General features: G+C 27.7%; 1 protein-coding gene across 1 annotated transcript in view; it reads right to left on the reverse strand.

Moving 5' to 3' along the window:
• Positions 1-7,938, reverse strand: part of LOC108685882 (protein bark beetle) — a 65,130-nt gene that overhangs the window by 34,106 nt on the left and 23,086 nt on the right. The window lies entirely within an intron of this gene.

Here is a 7,938-nt window from a genome sequence, read left to right on the forward strand (position 1 = left end):
AATAAGCAAAGCAAATACGTACAAAACGTGTTTTGTACCTTTATATAAAAGCACAACAATTAAAATCAGAAAAATTGTTCTTTTATGTTGAAAATGTGAGAAAAAAATAGTTCACATCGTTCATTTAAAAGTTCATATCGTGTTGATGAACTAGGAAAATGAAATTATTTTTGTTGTGAAGATCATTTCGTATTGTATAAAATATGTGTACATGTACGTATTTTATAAAATACGTTTTTTATGCTCTTTAATTATAACAATTATAAAAATATTAATCATGTTCATGTAAAAATATCCAATATAGCCTAAAACGTAAGCTAAAACATTGAATGTCAAATGTAAAGATATTTTGGGGAATTTGTAAAATTATTCTATATCTAAAAAAATTATTTTAAAATTAGAATTCATAATTAATAAAAAAAACATATTTTTAATGTGTAAATGCCATTTTTTAAATGTTTATAATTTTAAATTAATAAAATTTATCAGAATAATTTGCTTTTTTAATTTTCAAACATTTTTTCTTTTGCAAATGTTATGAAATTATCAACTGACAATGAATTTTTTTAGTACAAAAATTAAACATTAACTAATGAATTGATAATGTATAAATTATCTTTCCTATTGATAATATATAAATTGTTCTTTCCTCTTTATTCAAATAATGTCTTACAACTGATTATCAAATTGTTTTGTTTTAGCTTGTTCGATTACTTTATAAAATTAGAGTTGTCATCTAAATTTTCAGTCGTAGATTTAAAATTCATTGTTATCTCATTAGTAATAAATTGTAATAAATTTGTTTTAAATTGCAACATTAGATAAGGTTGATTTTCTCCAATAATTTGTTATTCAATTTCAGTTGGAGATGCAGACTCGTATGGTCTATTAATCACCATTAAGAAAGCTATACTATATTTACATTCTCTTATAATCAAATTCAATATATTTATAGAAACTTATATATTTATATTATTACAAATATGTATGTATTATTACGTTTTTCGCTTGGTTTCTGGCGACAAGGCTTCATATCTGGATGATCGCTATATGGCAGATGAAAAGGATGGAAAAGCTATAGGAATTATGCAGTAGTAACAATGTGGCAGGACATACGAGCCAGGATAGAAAATCTCGGTATAGGTAACATTGTGATTGTACTTTTAATATATTGTCATGTATACGAAATGTCTCAGACCATCCGTACATCCCTTTTATCTCGAAAACAGAGCATTTTAGAAAAAAATTTCAGACAAAAGGGTTTCCAAATGATCTATTTAATGATCAGTCTGACCTTGGGTCATCAAGGTCAGAACAATGTCACTTTGAATTTTTTAAATGGAACTCACTATTTTTCATTGCATATTCTTGTAGCACATTTCGAGACTATAATAAAATATAATATTTTTTCATGAAGTACTTTTCATGAAGTACTTTTCGAGTTATAAGGTTTGAAAGTTACAGTATCACCAACATTACGCAAGGTGTTTGGAGATACCGACGGCTAAAACCTCTTACAATCTATTGTTCAGGATCATGATCTGGATAACATTTATTAAGATCAAGGTTTGAAGTCTGTTCTTCTTATTTCATTTTTGCATTAAAAATTCGATTTCTAAAAATGAAAATAAGAGAAAGAACCTCTAGTGATCTTGATCTTAACGAATGTTAAGGACATGATCCTGAACAACATTCAAAAGCCATCGATTGGATACTTTGCGTAGTGCTAATGTCGGCGGTAACTTTCAAGTCTTATAACTTGAAAAGTATTTCATGAAAAAATATTTTATTATAGTGTTTGGAAAACTCTCAAGATGTGCTACAAGAATATGATATGAAAAGGATGTTCCATTTAAAAAATTCAAATATCATTGAGTGATGCCACTCAAGGTCAAATCAATGATATCATTTTATGTCTTCCTCAAAGTCACAGAACTTTTATCTGAAACATTTTTTTTCCAAAATACACTATTCAAAAGAAAAGAAAGTACAAATTGTCAAAGATTTCCCGATCACTCGGGGATCGTTTTATTTATATATGTTTTCTTATGTATTTTTCTTCGTAGAAATTGAAAATATTCATTATAATAATGCCAGATTTAAGGAAAAATTGGTACATGGAAATAAAATGAATAAAATCCTTATTCGAATCATTATGAAATCACTGTCAGTTATATCTCAATGATTTAGAAATTAATTCCAAATTGGATCAAATGCGAGTAATATTGCATCACAAAACGTTAATTAAATTATATTTCTTATTAGAATATTTATTAATAATAACAAAAAAATTAATAATCTTATAATAACCGCCAAATAAGAAAAGCAGATAGCCGAGACACTTAAAAGCTGCCAAATGGGCTATTCTCCCTTTTTTTGTACAAAGAGAATTTTTTTGTACAATAGAACTTTCTCGTTTGACATATAATCTTCTCGTTAACATAACCTATAGATTATTCCGCTACTTAGCAAACGAGAATGGATTGAAATGGATTCAGATTTTCAGAAATACGGATTCATGAATCCGTATTAAAATAAATCCCGAATGCATTTTTATTCATTTATAGAAATTGCATGAAACAAATGTCTATTCTTTTTCAATTCTGAATACATTTTTATTCATTTATTAGAATGACATGGAGTATATTTCTATATTTTTTAATCGAAAAATAATATTATAGTATTTTGTGTGCGTGAATACTGCTTAATTTAAAATTCTGAATAGGAAATGCAGTTTTTCAATCCAGTTGAATGTAAAAATAATATCAACTATTTCTGTGCATCGTGAATACTGCTAAAAGTAAAATTCTAAATAGGAAATGCAGTTTTTAAATCCAATTAAATTAAAAAAAGTTTTTCTTTTAAAATGGGTCATAAATACTATTCAATTAAAAAATGTGAGTGGAAAAGCCATTGTTTATTAAAAAATGCATAACATTTATCAAGATCAAGGTCATTTGTGGTTGTTCCTCTTATTCTTCCATTATTTTTGCATTAAAAATTCATTTTTACGTAAAAATGAAAATAAAAGATGTAATCAGTGGCCTTGATCTTGATAAATGTGTATCCAGATCCTGAACAATATTCAAGAGGTTTTTAGCCGTCGATCGGACATCTTGGGTAATACTAATACCGGAGGTACTATAACGAGTTCTATAACTTGAAAAGCACTTCACGAAAAAATATTTTATTATAGTATTTTGGAAAGCTCTCGAGGTGTGTTACAAGAATATGCAATAAAAAATGGAGGACTCCATTTAAAAAATTCATATTGGTCTTGATTTGATCTTGATTTTGATCCTGATCTTGGTAGTGCTTCTTATTCATTATTTTCATCCCTAAAATCCGTTATTTCAACCTTCTTTATTCCAAGAAAATCTATTTCTTTTATATAAAATTTTTTCTTGTATCTGTCTTAGTTTCTGAGATATTCGCCTGGGGCGATTAAAATGCCGCATTCTGTATATAAGTTCCTTATTTTTAATTAATTGTTTTTATATATAGTTTATATTAATATATTTCCTTTATTATACAGCGTATATTTGTTGTATAGAAGTTTTAAAATAATAACTATAGAATTTCATGTAATTATTTTAATTTATTTAAACTTTTACATTTATAAAAATTTTTTATATGGAATCCAATCCATTTTTATGGATTTAAAATACAGATTCAGATGGATTGAAAATTTTCAATATATTTCAATCTATTTTCGTTTGCTGGGTATAACGGAGTCAGTAATTTTTTCTTAATGATTTATGATATTATAGATACATTATAATATTTATTCACGCTACTTAGAATAAAATTGAAAAAAATACCATTGTAATAATAAAAATGTACTTACAAAGTTGCTTTTATTGCTCGAACATCTGGAGCATTATATCACTCATCACTAATAATATACTCTCAAATCATAAATATAATTATTTGTGATAAATTCGTTGAACCGACTTTAATGAATCCTGGATCCAGTTGATTTGGCATTTTCTTTTAATATTCTTAATTTATAAAGAGATTTTTAAAAAGAAAATTTTAAGATTTCGCTTTAGCCTTTCAGTGTAAGCAGGCAGTTGCAGACGATTTATTACAGTGTGACGTCACGCACTTGTTAGCCAATCAAAATTGTTTTGTCAAATTTCAAATATCATTAAATTTCTTTATTTTAATTTTTTAATACCTACTTATTGCTAAAAATTACAAATTTTATTATACATAAATTTATAATAATGCATATTTCCATAATAAACAAAAAAAAATGTATTATTTTTTTCATGCAAACTCCCTAAGATCATGGCATTGTCATCACGCACGCAAGTTGCTTAAACCCTCTCCAATTAATTATTAAACCTCCCTCCCCCCCCACTACTCGTAATATTCATGCTTGCCTGAAAACTGCTCAATATTCGGAAAAAGATTAAAATTCGTTTGGTCATTGTTGAATTCGAATTTTTGATTTTTTGAATTCATTTTAATCTAATTCAAATAAACAATGTTTGAATCCATTTTAATCTATGACGTGGGATTGAAACTACGGGATTCCTATTCCTTTCAATCGAAAAAGTTTTACGGAAAAATATGCTCCGCAATCTATTTTAATTTATGATAACGGGGGGAGAGGGGGGGTTGAATCTATAAGATTTGTATTTCTTTCAATCGAAAAAAAAATTTTATGAAAAAAATAAACCATGCAATTCATTTTAATCTATTAATACATAGGATTGAAATGGCGATAATTCTTATTCTTCAATCCTATGCAGGTTTGAGAGTTTCAAATCCATTTTTGTCCATAATACGAAATTGAAAGAAAAGAAGTCTTATTTATCTTTTATTTCTTTTCAATCGAGCAAAATTTTTTAAATCATGAATCTATTTTAATTCATGACTCAGGAAATTGAAAATTAATTTTTCTTGTTTCTACAAAGATAATTTCATGTTTTTGAACTGAAGATTTCAAACATTTGAGTTGAGAACCTGGTGATGGGATTCATAAAAAAAAACGATTTAAGAAGTTATTATTCTAGTCTAGCAGTTCTATTCTAGTCTAATAAAAAAAAATCGATTTTATTTTTTACATATTTTGCAAGTATTTGATATAGAAAATATGTCTGTAAAAAGAATTAGTTCGATTCGCAAAATTAACAAAATTATTGTACTTGGTAGGGAGCAATCTTCGGCTCGTTTTCACAAAAAAAAACTGCGAGGTCCGAAAAATCAGACTTTCCTATTTCAAAAGAATTTGGTGATGAGAACAAGAAGAATGAAGAAACAGAAAATGTTGCAACATTTAACGGTTTTCGGCGACAGAACATGGAAAAAGAGAATTTTAGCTGTTGATCATAAGTAAAATTATCTCTACATAATCAGTATGAAAAACTTTAAATGCGTTTTTCTCGAAAACACCATGTTTTTCAAATTGATCTCATAATATCTCGAAAATCAGTTGATCAATCGAATCGTGCATGTGCGCACATCTTCAGCCCATATATAGCAAGCCCGTACTAGGAACTTCTGTGAAGTTGACACTTCATTTTTTTAAAAAATGAAATTTTGGTCACACTTCCGAATGCACTCCGAAAAGTTCTGAAGTTAAATCATTGGTCTTAAATCATTGGTCTTATGCTACAAGCGTTAATAACTTTCGTTAGAACTCGTGAGGTGCTACCCAGAACTGTCAATAGAATTGCCAGAACTTTTAAAAAATTTTCACCTCTCGGGTGTTAGAAATTTTCGATTCAACGAACGAAAAATCGCGATATCTCTTAAACCGTTGGTGAGTAGCACCCCACGAGTTTAAGAGATATCGTAATTTTTTGAACGTCTGATTCTCTCACATCTGAGGGACAAAATATTTTTTAACATTACAGCAGTTCTGTTGACAGTTCTGGATAGCACCTTACGAGTTTTATCAAAGTTATTATCATAAAGCGTTAGGATTAATGGTTTAGAAGATATCGCGATTTTTCGTTCTGCATTTTGTGAAGTTAGCACCCCAAATTTTTAATTTTTTTTTTTATATTAATTCACCGGAACTATTCTTAATTTTGGACAGGAACTCCAGAACTCTTCGAGGTGCATTCGGAACTGTGATCAAATTTCATTTTTTGGAAAAATGAGGTGCCAACTTCACAGAGGTGTACTAGGATGCCGATACTAGGAAGCCGAAATATATATTTTTACATTACAAAACTAATTTTGGTGAAAAAAAAGCAAAATCGAAACTTAATTTTCGATATGATGACATTTTTTTAAATTATCAGTATTTTTCTTCGTTCTAATATATAGTTTGCTATAGCCAAATTCATACTAATTGGAATTTTTTTGGTTTTTTGTTTCAGATGAGCAAAAGAGCTGGAATCGTGGGAGCCATAGACCTAGTTTTATTTTTCACGATGTTATTTAATATTTTATACAGCGCACATTAATAATTATTTTTTAATAAAAAAATTCTGAAACGTTTTTTAAATATGTACAAATATGTAGAAAAAGTCCCAAAAAACTTTATCTTATTTTTAAAAAATTCACAAAAATAGCATAAAAGTTAGACTAGAATAGTCCCCGTTAACTACGTGGGCTTTTTAATAATATCTATTGAACAGATATGTTACAATTGTACATCTTTTAACATTCAAGATTTATGGATCATCGAGCAGTTCCTGTACAATTATCAAGCAAGACGTGGTACAGTTTCAAGATTGTTGAGCGTTATACAAATTAATTCTCTAACTTAAGAGCGTTATAAAAATTAATTCTCTAATTTAAGGAACATTTTTAGGTTTAAATAATCTTGATGAAACTTGGTAGATGTGTAGAATGGTCTAATTTAAGTTCAACATATACTTTCTTTTATACTCAAATTGCTTTTCTTGGTCATTAGGGGACGCTGAACTTTTAATAGTTATTAATCACAAAATGATTGCTAAAAAAAATTGAAAATCTTCTCAAAATGATTGATTAATCGTTTGATTTTATTGTTTCTCAAGTGGAGACATAATTATTCAGCAGTACTAAATCTGAAAATCTTTTCCCGAAATTCTTCCTACATTAAAAACTATATAGAAGTGGCTGTTTTTGAATACTTGAAAATAAAAATTGTTCATTTAGTGATTTCACATATGGTGGAATTAGATAAGAAAATCCGTATTGCGTATAATGGCGAAAGTCCAGTCACATGATCTGAGAATTCGATCAATCAGAAATTGATCTCATTTGCGGATGAGTCATGTGAATTTCTGCAAATGAGCTCAGAACTTGAATGATCGTTAGATCTCTCTACTACTTTCAATCTATTGCGCATCTGTGGAAATGGGTCACCTCATGATTCCATGAAGCTTGACAGGCCTAATGCTAGACATGGCTTTCGATGTTAGAATTACTTTGTCAGAAGATTTTTAGATTTAGTGCTGTTGAATAATTATTATGTCAATCTCTATTTGAGAAATATATAATCAAGCTACAATCACTAGTACATAATCAATTTTCTTTTTCGAAATTCTCTAATTTATTGAAATAGGCCTGATACAAATCCGGATATTTAGAAGATCGACCGTCAGAATTCGAGAATTCTATTGAAATTTGTTTTATATTGTATCGTCCGTCGCACAGTGTGATACTGATCTCAATATAGGTAATCGAAAATGAAATTTTCAATTTTTTCATTGAAAACTAAATTTCTTGTAAAATAATCTCTATTTAGTATGTAAAATTTTAGAAGTAATAATATTTTTTCCTCACAAAAAAATATATAAAGTTATAATTATAAAAACAATAAAATTTGAAAAAGATGCTTTATCTTCCTATGGTTAAATTAATGAAATAATCAATACGTCATTGAATAAAGATATTTTAAACTAATAATAGTAGCAAATTATTCTTTTAAATTTAAGTTACTATTAAATTTACTTCTAAATAATTATTTAAATAATTATTTTATTATAA

Source organism: Atta colombica, unplaced genomic scaffold (genome assembly GCF_001594045.1).
Source record: "Atta colombica isolate Treedump-2 unplaced genomic scaffold, Acol1.0 scaffold161, whole genome shotgun sequence".
NCBI classification, from domain to species: domain Eukaryota; kingdom Metazoa; phylum Arthropoda; class Insecta; order Hymenoptera; family Formicidae; genus Atta; species Atta colombica.